Below are 12,908 nucleotides of genomic sequence, written 5' to 3'. Positions count from 1 at the left end.
CAGCAATACCGTAATTGCCCATTGTGGTTAAAATCTGGCAGAATCCAGGCACCAGATGTCTTTCCAATGTTATTGGGCTGGGATGCGTCAGAGCAGGACTAGTCTGGATTTTTGCAGTGAAGTAGGAGGAACTGTTTTCTCCCTAGCATGATTTGGGAGTTGGGACCCAAACTGCTAAAATCCATCTGGAGCCCCATGTTGGATCCCTGTTTATGCAGCACTTTTCACTGGAATTTTTGGTGCTGGAGGAGCAGCTCCAGGTGTACTCCAGGACATGGAATTTAGGAAGTGAATACCAAAAATAGGATGGATCTAGGAAGACAGAACTGGGTTTGTGTGGTGCTGCTGCTGCAGTGGGATCCTGGGGGTTGATGATTTTTCAGTGCCCCAGGAGTTTAAGCTTTAAAATTTGGGAGCTTGGGGCCAAAATCTGACCGGATCCACCAGACTCCAGGGACCCCATCCAGGATTCATGCTGCGGGGGCTGGGGTTTTGTGATGTAGTGGGAGCAGTTAGGTCCGGTGTCTTATTTCAACGGGACAAAAACTAGCAGGTCCCAGGGAGATCCAGGGTTTAGCGTTTGCCTGCAGTGGATTCCCTACTCCTGTCACGAGCCCTTCAGCAGGGACAGGCTCGAGGGGGGAGCAGGAGAGTGGGGCACAGGGAGAGAAGGCACCGACCCCACTAGTGAGGGGCGGGGGGAGGTCAGCTGGAAAGCACAAGGAGCGCTGGGGTGACTTACTCTGTCCTGCCGTCCCAGACTGGCTTGCGTGGCTCTGGTGCGCGCTCCTGCCGCAGGTGACTCAGCTCCGCTGCTGCTGCTGGAGGAGCTCGGTGCCGCGGCTATATAGCGAGCAGCCCAGGGGGGGCGGAGGGAGGAGCGGGCCCCGGGGAACTCCGCCCGCGGTTGGGCCCGACAGGGGGCTGCGGGAAGGGGGAGCCCGGAATTCCCCCCGCACCGCGGCGGGGAGCGGGGGCTCGCGGGACAGAGGCCAGGAGGTGGGGCTACAGCACAGCTGCTGCCCCCATGGTCTCATGCCCTTCTGTGCTTTCTCTTGGGAAATGCTGATTCCGCTCAATCACCAGGGTTCACAGTTGCTGAGTCAGTGGTGCCCCCAGCTGCCTGCCATTGCCACCAAGGTAGCCAGTGGAAAATTTTCAAAATATTCAATGGCATTTTTTGTTCATCCTGTTCCATGTAAAATATCACATTAAAGGTTTCAGAAATAAGAAATGTTCCCTGGGATGAAAATCCCAGTGCTGCACCAGTCTAAAACTAACCCATCTATGTAGGAAACAACGATTTGGGGTCATCCCCAGCTCCCATGTAAATGACTCTCCACTGCCTCAGCCTCAGGATTCTGCATTGTTGGGATAAATAAGCTTCAATAAGTGGCACCAAATTTGTACAGAAGAACATAAGAATGAGTCAGATCAATGATCCATCTAGCCCACTACCCTGTCACCCAACAGCGGCCAATGCCAGATGCTTCAGAGGGAATGAACAGAACTGGGCAATTATCAAGAGATCCATCCCCTACTGTCTAGTTCCAGTTTCTGGCAATCGGAAGCTAGGGATACCTAGAACATGGGGTTGCATCCCTGATCATCTTAGCTAATAGTCATTCATGGACCTATCCTCCAGATATAGGTGGGCACGTACCTTGTGTGGAATTTAGGTTACTTTAGGACTCAAGGAGTTACAGCTGAGAGGTGGCTGAAGGTATATTAAGCCCCATAGAAGCAACAAGCGGGGAAAGGCAGATAGGTGCTCAAGGGGATTAATAAGATACATTTGTTGCTTTTCTAAGCACCAACCCAGTTGGGGACTTTTTGAAGTAGGGAAGACCTGGAGCCCCAATGCTCTGTCCTTTGGCCTTGCTTGATCCTCTGGCTCTGCCAGATGGAGTCTCCTGCTGTTTCACACCTCTGTCTGTCCTGTTCTACATGCAAGCAGCAAGACATGGAGGGATGGGGAATGGGCTATGACTGTTATTATTGCCAGTTCCATGCCCATTCCCTCCATCCCACTTTGCTCAGAGGAAGCTGTGAGGGGATGGGAGGCAGGCAGCACTGCTTTTGGTCTGAGTACCATGGCAGGCCACCAGAAAGGGTTAATGTGCTGTGCCCTGCATAGTATCTCAGTCCAAGTCAGATTTGTTATTCATATAGCACTGGAGATGCATCTGGAGCTTTGCAGAATGTGTAAAATGATGATAGTGTCCCTGCCCCCAAAAGCTTAGTCCAACTCTGATACAGAGGCCAGGCAGTTCTGACATGTGGGCACGCCTGGTGAGAAAACAGCCCAGGAGGTTTGTGGAAGAAGTGAAGAAAAGCCTGAGCATTTTCTTCTCCTTCTACTATCTGTCTCCCATTCACTGTTCTCCGCCCAGCTGCTCCACTCATTTGAATGTCATTAGGCAGCTGCACCTGTATGCAATTTTGGGTATGTCTACGCTGCAATAAAAAACCCACGGAACAGCTGTTGGCTGATTCAGATCAGCTGACTTGGGCTCAAGGGTTTGGGCAGTGGGACCATACAAGATATTTTGGCCCAGGCTGGAGCCTAGATCAGGATTCAGCAACCTTTGGCACGCAGCCCATCAGGGAAATCTTCTAGTGGGCCAGGACGGTTTGTTTACCTGCTGCATCCATAGGTATGGCTGATCACAGCTCCCACTGGCCGCAGTTCACCGTTCCTGGCCAATGGGGGCTGTGGGAAGGGGCAGCCAGCACATCCCTCAGCCCGTGCCGCTTTCTGCAGCCCCCGTTGGCCTGGAATGGCAAACCATGGCCAATGGGAGCTGCGATCGGCTGAACCTGCAGACACTGCAGGTAAACAAACCGTCCTGGCCCGCCAGGGGCTTTCCCTGATGGCCTGTGAACCAAAGGTTGCTGAACCCTGGTCTAGACCCACCCGCCTTGCAAGGTCTCAGAGCCTGGGCTCTGAGCCTGAACGTCTACATTGCAATTTATAGCTTTGCAGGCTGAGTTCAACAAGCCGATGTCAGCTGACCTGGGCCAGCCGTGGGTGTTACAGTGCAGACACTAAGGCCACGCCCACACTACAGAGTAAAATCGAAATTAATAAAATCGATTTTATAAAACAGGTTTTATAAAATCGATTTTACGCATCCACACTAGGGCACATTACTTCGGTGGTGTGCGTCCATGGTCCCAGGCTACCATCGATTTCCAGAGCGGTGCACTCTGGGTAGCTCAGTAAAAGAATGGGACCAATAACTTCGATTTCCGTCCACACTAACCCTAAATCCATATAGTAATATCGATTTTAGGGTTACTCCTTTCGTTTAGCTGGAGTACAGAAATCGATTTTAAGACCCCTTAAAATCGATTTTAAGTGCCTTGTAGTGTGGACGGGTACAGCGTTAAATCGATTTAACGCTGTTTAGCGAGCAGCCCATGGGGGGCGGAGGGAGGAGCGGGCCCCGGGGAACTCCGCCCGCGGTTGGGCCCGACAGAGGGCTGCGGGAAGGTTAAAGTTTTGAAAGTTAAATTGCAGAGAGGCTGCTGCTTACAACTGATGAACTTGGATGTGGAGTGAGCACTCAAATATGCCATTTCTGCCAGTTTGCCACCTGCCACTCTCCAGTGCCAAGGGCCTACCTCTTGGACAATGCTTTCCAAGCAGCATGCAGGGGCATACGTACAAGATTAGAGGTGGATCTCCACGTGGGTCTAGGGCAGATAATGGGGTTGAAAGCGCTGGCTCAAGAATGTGAAGCAGCCTTTCGACTCATTCCAGACCCAAACTTGTGTTGAACCTTTTTTTAAAGCTTTGTTGTATTCAGAGAGAGTTCTCATCTCCTTCGCCAGCATAACAATATAAGGAGACGGGACAGCTACTGCCACAGTTTTTCTGTTCCGAGCCAAGAGCAAAGGTTCTAGATCAGAGGTTCTCAAACTGGGGGTCAGGACCCCTCAGGGGGTTGCAAGGTTATTACATGAGGGGAAGGTCGTGAGCTGCCAGCCTACACCCCAAACCCTGCTCTGCCTCCAGCATTTATAATGGTGTTAAATATATAAAAAAGTGTTTTTTAATGTATAAGGGAGGGGGGCTGCGCTCAGAGGCTTGCTGTGTGAAAGGGGTCACCAGTACAAAAGTTTGAGAACTAATGTTCTAGATGCTAAAATGATAGATGCTGCAGAAGAACTGAAGAGAGGGAGCGCCTGATCCTCAGCTGGTGCAAATAGGCATAGGCATACATGCAGTGGTACCCTTCATTGTTTCATGAGCAAATGAATGAAAGGATCTAACTTATCTTAGTTTAGGGGATCTGTCTGATCCTCAGCTGGTATAAAATCAATGTAGTTCAATTGATTTCAACAGAGCGGCACCTATTTACACCAGCTGAGGATTTATCTGAGAGAGAGTTTCTGGAAATCTGAAAGAGAACTTCTTCCAATGAGATTTCCTGCCTCATTTTGCAAGCTCAAGAGGGTTCAGAGGATAAACAATTTTATAAGATTTGGATAAGCATTTTGGATCCTTCCCAAATCTGAACAGCAAACTTTAAGGTTCACTGATCACTTCTGCACACCGAGAGCCAGTCCTGATATCTACATTCTAATGGCCAAGATCATACAAGTGTGATATGTCCTGTAATGAATGCATGCATAGACTCATAGACTCATAGACTCTAGGACTGGAAGGGACCTCGAGAGGTCATCGAGTCCAGTCCCCTGCCCTCATGGCAGGACCAAATACTGTCTAGACCATCCCTAATAGACATTTATCTAACCTACTCTTAAATATCTCCAGAGATGGAGATTCCACATGATTGACTGATTTTTGCATTTTGTGCAACAGAATGAATAATCACTTCTCCTTCAAAAATAAGGGAAATGCAAGATAACTTTGCTATATGTATAAGCAACCATCTTTTTTATACCCATTGTGGTGTAGGCAGGAAACTGGTACAATTACTGTGTGATATGATCAGGTTTGTTATGAAGTTCCTCTTGTGACATTCCAAAGTCAACAAGCTAATTATAGAAGAATAAGTGCTTTCTTATTTGAATACACTTATTCATTGGGATGTGTCTGAGATTTCTGGTTAAGCACGTTTAATTAGCTGGATTACTAGTGATCGGTAACTTTATTTCCCCACTGGGGTTTTCCAAGAGCTGAGCTAATTTAAATCCTGTATGAATCTGGCTGCTCATGAACAAATTCTAGGATGCCAATACATGTACAATCAGGTTGTTTTTTGATTACAGACTAAAACCATGTGCTAACACATAGCTAACCATGGTCCCTGTTTCAGATATCTTAGAATCTGATTTGGAAACACACTCACTTTCTGAGTCTTAAATAACTGGAGGAGTTTAACTGTGTAAAAACAACCTAAGTGCAGCCCTGTAGTTGAGTCTATGGAATAGTTCCCAAAGCAGGTTAAACTGGAAAAACTACTGTATACTAAACCAGCTTTTCCACAGAGGGTATAGGAAGCTGAGTTAATGCAGTAGCCTTTTTCCTTTGGATACAAGGATTGATCTTATCATATGTAACAAACAGAAAAAAGTCTGGAATCAATTTAGCCCACACAGGAATTTGCCCATGTGACCAAACAATCAAACAGTTGCTCTATTCTGCTCAGAAGAGGTAACTAGGTCACTTAGTGAGTTCACAGAAACTTAGCAAGACATCCCGTTTCCTTACAAGCTTTTGAATGTCAGCTCACATCCACCATAATCTCTTCACTGCCCAGAGGACAGCCATACAGTCCCTGAAATCTAGCTACCAGATAGAGATTAAAGCAGCAGACAAAGGGGGCACCATTGTAGTCCTCAACTGTGATGACTCCGTTAACAAGGCTAACCACCAACTCTCTGATGCCACCAACTATCAAGAACTCGAAGAAGACCCTGCACCACAATTTACCCAGGAACTTAAGGATATCATCAATTCCTTCTCCTAACAACTCCAAGATAAATTCTACAAACTTCATGAACCCATCCTAGGGACCTTCTACACACTTTCCAAGATACACAAACAAGGGAACCCAGGCAGAACCATCATATATGGCCATGGCACTGAAGGAATATCGGAACTCATAGAAACCACCCTCAAACCACTCACCACACAAAGGGCCAGCTTCCTCCAGGATACAACTGACTTCCTCCACAAACCCTGCAACATTAACAACCTCTCTCAGAGCACCGTTCTTGTCACCATGGATGTCACCTCCTTATACACCAACATCCATCACACTGACGGCATCACTGCCTGCCTCAAATACTTACAAGACAATGGACAACCCTCAGCTCACCCCAAACACATCGCCAAACTCATCCATTTTATCCTCCCCATAACAATTTTACATTCAACAACAAACACTTTGTCCAAACCATGGGAACAGCCCTGTGTACTAGGATGGTTCTCCAATATGCCATCCTCTTCAAGGGCCATTGTGAAGGGCTCCTGTGGGCCTGTTCCATGGACTCCTCTGTGCCTGTTCCATGCTAACGAGATGCACCTGCAAGGTTTGTTCAGCCTGAAGAGGGAGGAGCTTAAAAGAGGGAAACTTACCACAGGAAGGAATGATGAACAAGAATAAGGCTGCTCCACCCAGAGACTGCTGGTAACAGAGATAGTCCAGCCAAGGAGGAGACAGCTGCGAGACACACTGCTCCTGAAGCTGCCCTGACTGACAACAAAGCAATATGTCCCAGGAAGAGGGGTAGAACGTAAATCCTGTGAAGGGGCAATGGACTCTGAGAGACTGAGCCCATAGAGTTGAATCTCTAAGGGCTGCCTGAGAGACTGGTCCTCGTGCCAGCCAGATCCTCCCCTCTTGCAAGGGGAAGAGATCAGGAGGACCTACCCTCTGAATATGGGTGGCTTCCCTGACAGAGCTCCTGCAAGCGCTGCCAACCAGAGGAGAAGAGAGGGTAAACAACAGACGGACTGGATATATGGCGTCCAGGGAGCCCCCCCCCCCAGCTGCCTTGAAGAAGAATTTCTGAACAAATGCATCACAAAACCAATGATATACCAGAGATACATCAGTGATATTTTTATTCTCTGGACAGATGACTTAAAATCCCTCATAGATTCCTACCACAACTTCAACAACCATCACTCATCCATTAAACCCTCTCTGGAACACTCCCCCATCAGCATCAACTTTCTGGACACCATCATCAGATTTAACAATGGAATCCTACAGCCAACCACATACCACAGCAGAGCTCAATTGTGTCCCCTTCCAAACACCTCCATTTCCCCCACCTCCCCAAAAAATCTGTTGATGGGAGTGTCTGAGCTGGATACATTGATTGAGACACGTAGCCAATATCTCGTGTGCTCCGCGTTGTTCGTAGATGCTGAGCTGGTCATTGCTTCAGAGATCCTAAGAGAAAAGAATGGAGTATATTGGCTAGGGTGGGCTGGGAGCAGCCAAGAGCAACCGAATATGGAGGGCCCTGGTGAATTTATTGAGATAGGTGTGCCAAGAGACTTTGTGGCCATATTTTTGTGTCTTTGGGCCAGAAATATAGGCATGTATGGGGTGTAGCGTTAGCTGAGGGTTTTTCAGTTTCAGTAAGTCTGATTGATGGAACCCAGACTGTGAGGGAAAACACCTGATCAGCCAGTAGTACCTGTGTGTAAAGGGGGTACCTTCTTCGGGAGGGAGTGGTAGTGCCTGCAGGATAAGGCTGGGAAGTTTGAGCCAAAAGGAAGCGGCAGTGTCAAGTGTCTGAAAGAAAGCAGCTGGTAGCTCAAAGGGATCTTTGTGAGATGGGTGAATGAGGGAATGTGATCTCTTGCTTTAAGAGGTGGGGGTGATGGAACCAGTTATTGAAACTGCTTTGCTTTTTATTCAAAATGAGTCAGAGCACAGAGCTAGCAGTATTCTTCGGCAACGTAGCACCTAAATATTGACCTGCAATCAGGGTTCCTTTCCCTTTAATCCAGCGATGCTCAAACTTTTTCAGTCAGCCTCCATCCCCAGTAATGGAATGTGCCTGTGCCCCGCCTCCCATTACTGCTCAAGAAGCTTATGTCGACCTAATTATGTCAGTGTCTACACTACAGCTTTGCTCCCGCCTGTGTAAGAGCTACTTCACTGACATAATAACTCCACCTCCACGAGAGGCATAGGGCTTATGTTGGTGTAGTTAGGGCAACACAGTGTCCCAGTAGATACTGTGCTACTTATATCTATTGGCTGTCTTTCTTGTCGTTCTACTGGAGAAATTGACAAGAAAGCTGGCTCCTGGCTCCCCAGCTGGGCTGCTGCCCGGTCTCCACTCCAAGCCAGCCTGCTAACCAGGCTCCCGACTCAGGCTGCTGCCTGGACTCCCCACTCCCCAAGAGGAGCCCCTTGGGGTCCTGGCTCCCCACTCCCAGCAGGGATGCCACCCAGGGCCTTGGATCCCCACTACTCGCTGGGAGCATGGCAGCTGACTGGGGTCTGGGCACAGATTTCCCCATCAAGAGCTCAACTGCCCCCTGGGGCTCTCTGCTCCCTGGTTCCCACCAGGAATGAGACAACTGCACCGGGCTTCTCTGCTTCCTGCTCCCTGCCATGAACAGGACAGCTGACCAGACACTGTGTGCAGATCTCTCTCCTGGGAACTCAGCTGCCTCCCTGGGCTCTCGGCTCCCTGCTCCTCACTAGGAGCATGGCTGAGCCCACCGGGTAGCTCTTCACCCTGAGTCCAGTCAGCTGCTGTGCTCCTAGCAGGAAGCAAGCAGCTGAGAGCCAGGGTGGGGGAAACCAGGCTCCCAGTGGGAAGATATGCGCCTGGTGTCCAGTTGGCTGCCCCGTTCCCAGAGGGGAGCCGAGAATGCCAGTGCGGCTGCCCTGCTCTCAGAGGGGAGCCAAGGGTAGGGGGAATCCCAGTTCCAGGTGAGGAGCCGTGCACGGAGTTGAGAGCCCTGGAGAGCCATGGAGCACTGCCCCTTTTAAGTTGATGGAAGCACTCCTGGGGAGGATGCACACTACCAACAGAAGGGAGGACAGCGTGGACATGAGCCACTGCAGTAATTGCTGCAGTGCCTGTAAGTCGACCTGACATGGATCAAGTTAAGTTCATAGTGTAGACGTGCTGTAAGAGTGCCTTGTGAGCACCAGCTGCCAAACTTTAGTTTTGGGTTAGAGGATTAACCTGAGCCAGGGCAGTGGCTTGATGCTTCCAAGATCTTGAGCAGTTCTTTTGAGATCTTGGCTTCAAATGCTATAAATCTCTTACAATCAGCTGTTCTAGATATTTGTGCCATCTTGAGCCATATTCGTACTAAACTCTCAATGTAGGGCCCATCTGGTTTTGACCCAACCCAAAGTCAAAACCAAAAGGTGGGTTTGGGACCAGGAATTCAAATCTGACAGCAGCACTCTGAAATGTAGGTTGGAGGAAGGGTTCATTTTTGTGGCTGGTCTGACATTCTCACCCAGATACTTGTTGGAGGAAGATCCATATTTGAGGTTTCAGTTTGGGCCCAGCTGTCACTGGTATGTTTTAAATGTACAGGGGCTAGTAATGTTGGCAGTATGGTCTAGCAGCTAGGCCACTGCCCAGCAGTCAGGGGACTTGTGTGCTAGTCCTGAGTCTGCCACTGAACTGCTTTATGACCTTGGGCAAATCACTTAGCACTTTCTGCCTTGGTTTCCCCATCTATACAATGGGGACTGTGATACTTTACTTTTATCAAGTGCTATGTGAGGTCTAAGTAGTATTATTGTTAAATATATTTAATGGTGAATATTAACGAATAATGTCTGAGAACACTGATACTATGGTGACCCTTTATGCAAAAATAGATAGAGATATTCTTGTTTATTTCTATGATTTTTGTGGCTATCGTTGTGGCAGAATCAATGGAGACAGTTGTGTGAATGGTGTTAATCAGGACAGGAAATATTCTCATTTCCCCTTCTTTGCCTGAAACATTTTTTCACAGGAACTGATTTGGCTTGAGAAATCTGTGCCTGGAGATTTGCCACGAGAAAGATTAGTTTTCTCCTCTTCGCTGGTGCTAACAGGCTTTCAGGGAGCAGAAATGGGGTTAGTCAAGCTGCGGCACACCTGAATTAAAATGCAAATGTGTTCCAGCATTTTCTATTCTCAGTGCTGCCTTTTCAATAGGGAGGGAGCATTGATTAGTGGTTAGAGCAGAAGACAGTCAGGAGAGTTGAATTCTATCCTTGGCTCTTCCACCGGCTGTGTGATCTTGAGCAATCTACTTAACATCTGTGCTTCATTTTCCCTATCTGTACTGGGGTGTTGGTGGCAATAATTACCCATATCAAAGGAAGGGTATGAGGCATAATTATGCATGTTAAGTACTTTGAGATTCTGGAATAGAAAGCTATATGAAAACACCACACTATAATTGTCTTATGACCCCACCTTCATGCCTTTAATGCTCCTTATTTATATAAACTTGCCCTTGTTAACAACTTCTGAAGGCACACACCTGTTGTGGTATTAACACAAACATGCAGCAGTTAACCCTCTACACCACCAAACGAGGTGGGGATATGCAAGCTGTATATTTTCTTCAAATACTTAAGCTACTGGTGCTATCAAGAGAAAAGAGAATCCCAGATTTCCAAATATTGCTCAGCAAAACTGCTTGTTACTCACCATTGCTCAGTATTTCAGATGTATCCTTCCTCTTTCAACTCCAGGTACCTCCTGGTTGGTGCCCTAACGTGAGTGCTTCGACTCAGGTGCGCATGCACTGAGCAATCCAACACCTTCTGAAACAGTTTCCAAGCATGGATATTTAAAATGGCTTCTGGCAGCTTGCAAGTCAAGTAGTTTTAAACAGCCTTTTGAAAAAACAAGTTTACCCTGCTACACACTGGCTACCAGCAGGCAGCATCGCTGTTACCTGAAACCCTTTGGCATCCGTTCATGAAAACAGTTTTGGAACAGTCAGTCTCTCGGTGGAAATGGGGCCATTTTTATAGCTAACCTCCCCTACGTAGGTAGAAATGTTTATGTCCTTAAAAATCTGTATATATGAGGATTTCTTTCAGATTCCTTTAGTTCAGATTTGTCTTTGACCTCCCTGAAACGGTCGCTCAAATGCAGGCTGTTATGTAAGTGTCATAGTGTAGCTTCTATATTGTAGATAAGGAACTTAATTTTAGATCAGAAGGAACGAAGTGCTGATTCAGAAGGTCATCCGACCTTACCAAATCCTGTCTGGGCTACAGCTTACAATAGGGGAGTCCTGTCTGATGGTAGCAGGTTCCTGGCATACTGTATATGGGAGTATGCCCTGTTACGTGTGATCCCAAAATCTTTTGTAAAGGGGAAGGGGGGAAGGGAGGGTTTCTAAGAGTAGCGAGAGATGCTGGGCAAAGATGTTCTTAGCGATGGAAGGAAGGCTCAAGGGAGCCTCACAAGGACCACATACTATGTCAAACATTATAAACTATCCATCGTGGGCTCTGAGTCAACAACGCACTTAAGGATGTGCCTAACTCTAACCATGCCAAGTATCAGAGGGGTAGCCATGTTAGTCTGGATCTGTAAAAGCAGCAAAGAATCCTGTGGCACCTTATAGACTAACAGACGTTTAGGAGCATGAGCTTTCGGGGGTGAATACCCACTTCATCAGATGCATGCCACAATCCCAATGGGGCTACTTATAGAATTCAGTGGTTAGAATATAGTGGTTAGAATTCAATACATGCTTACATGCTTTGCTGAATCAGGACCTTAATCTGTAAACGGAAGGAGTATTACTGCCCATATGGTACATTTGCTTTCTTTTAAGTATAGAAAGCAGACAAGCAGAGATTGTCTCTGTCCCAGTTAGGTCCTCTGTGTACAGCTGTCCTGTGGCAGTAACTCGGACCACCTTAAGATTTACCATATTTTTACCTCTTTGCCCTCAGGAAGTTCAGCTGAATGGGGTTCATGTGCATCTTTCAGAACTGGAGGCACTTCTGCTGTCAGAGAGAAGATGGTAGCAGATCTTCAGCAGAAGATCATTTGTTGGGAAATAAAGTCCCTGCTTCCCACTTTAAGAACATGGCAGATCTCCTCAGAACCTTGGCATCATGAATCTTTCCTGTGATTTCCCTATCTGTGTTTAGAAACCTGCCTCTGTTGTCAGCCATGACCTGAAGAATGACGGGATGATATCCATCGTGGTTCATTCTTGCCCATTCTGACTGGCAAACTCTGACTGCAGTGCAGTTTGGGAACCCTATCCTCTGAAAGCTAGTGAATATTTCAGGCACATTTCTTATGCTGGCCATCTGTGTGTAAATCACAGGGTTAATTGCCTCACAAACCTTCACTACCATGACCCCGACAGTAGACTTGCCAGCACCAAAGTGGTGTGCTACTGTCACGACTGGGATGTGAGTGGTCTGACATAGTGGTCAGAGCAGAGCTCGGGACTCAGGCCGGGTTAGATAACAGGAGGTCAGAGTTTGCAGCAGGCCAGGGGGAAATTGGAGAGTTATGTGTCAGGTGGGGTCAGGTTACCAGGAGATCGGCGGTAAGAGCAGCTATTGCAGGGGAAGCAGTCCTAAGCAGGGAAAACAGGACAATTTCCTGTTCTTGTGCTTGATTTAAATAGAAGCTGTGAACCAATCAGGACCCCCAGTGTTCTGCCAATCAGCTCCCAGGACCGGGGTCCTCTGTCAGAGTTCAGCACTATTCTGACAACTGTTAGCAGGTTATCGGGTGGCAGGTTGGAACTTACTTGCTCTAAATAGCCCTCTAGAACAGGGTTCAAGCACCATGGTCCCTGTCAACTATGGGCCTGTAGCTGTCTGAGGTAGCTAACCCCCAGAGGGAAATAGCAACCTGCTTCTGTACCGCTAATGCATTCCTCAGCTGAGTTCTCTGGCAGCTGAGGCTTGGTGCAAGCTCCTCACATAGATCCACAAAGGCCTGTTTCCTCATGCAGA

General features: G+C 47.8%; 1 protein-coding gene across 3 annotated transcripts in view; it reads right to left on the bottom strand.

The window, feature by feature from the left end:
• TNFAIP2 (TNF alpha induced protein 2) overlaps positions 1–10,790 on the bottom strand; it is a 39,794-nt gene extending 29,004 nt beyond the window's left edge. For 2 of the 3 annotated variants that reach the window (XM_050954140.1, XM_050954138.1), the window contains exon 1: positions 743–918. The gene's annotated coding sequence lies outside the window, so the exon portion shown is untranslated. Of the gene's footprint in view, positions 1–742; positions 919–10,617 lie in introns of those variants that run through there. The other variant, XM_050954137.1, reaches the window with a different exon arrangement.
• Between the last annotated feature and the right edge of the window lie 2,118 nt (positions 10,791–12,908).

Source organism: Gopherus flavomarginatus, chromosome 5, assembly GCF_025201925.1.
Source record: "Gopherus flavomarginatus isolate rGopFla2 chromosome 5, rGopFla2.mat.asm, whole genome shotgun sequence".
Taxonomy (NCBI): domain Eukaryota; kingdom Metazoa; phylum Chordata; order Testudines; family Testudinidae; genus Gopherus; species Gopherus flavomarginatus.
The sequence above is the reverse complement of the archived record's forward strand: the minus strand, read 5'-3'. Positions and strand labels throughout refer to the sequence as shown.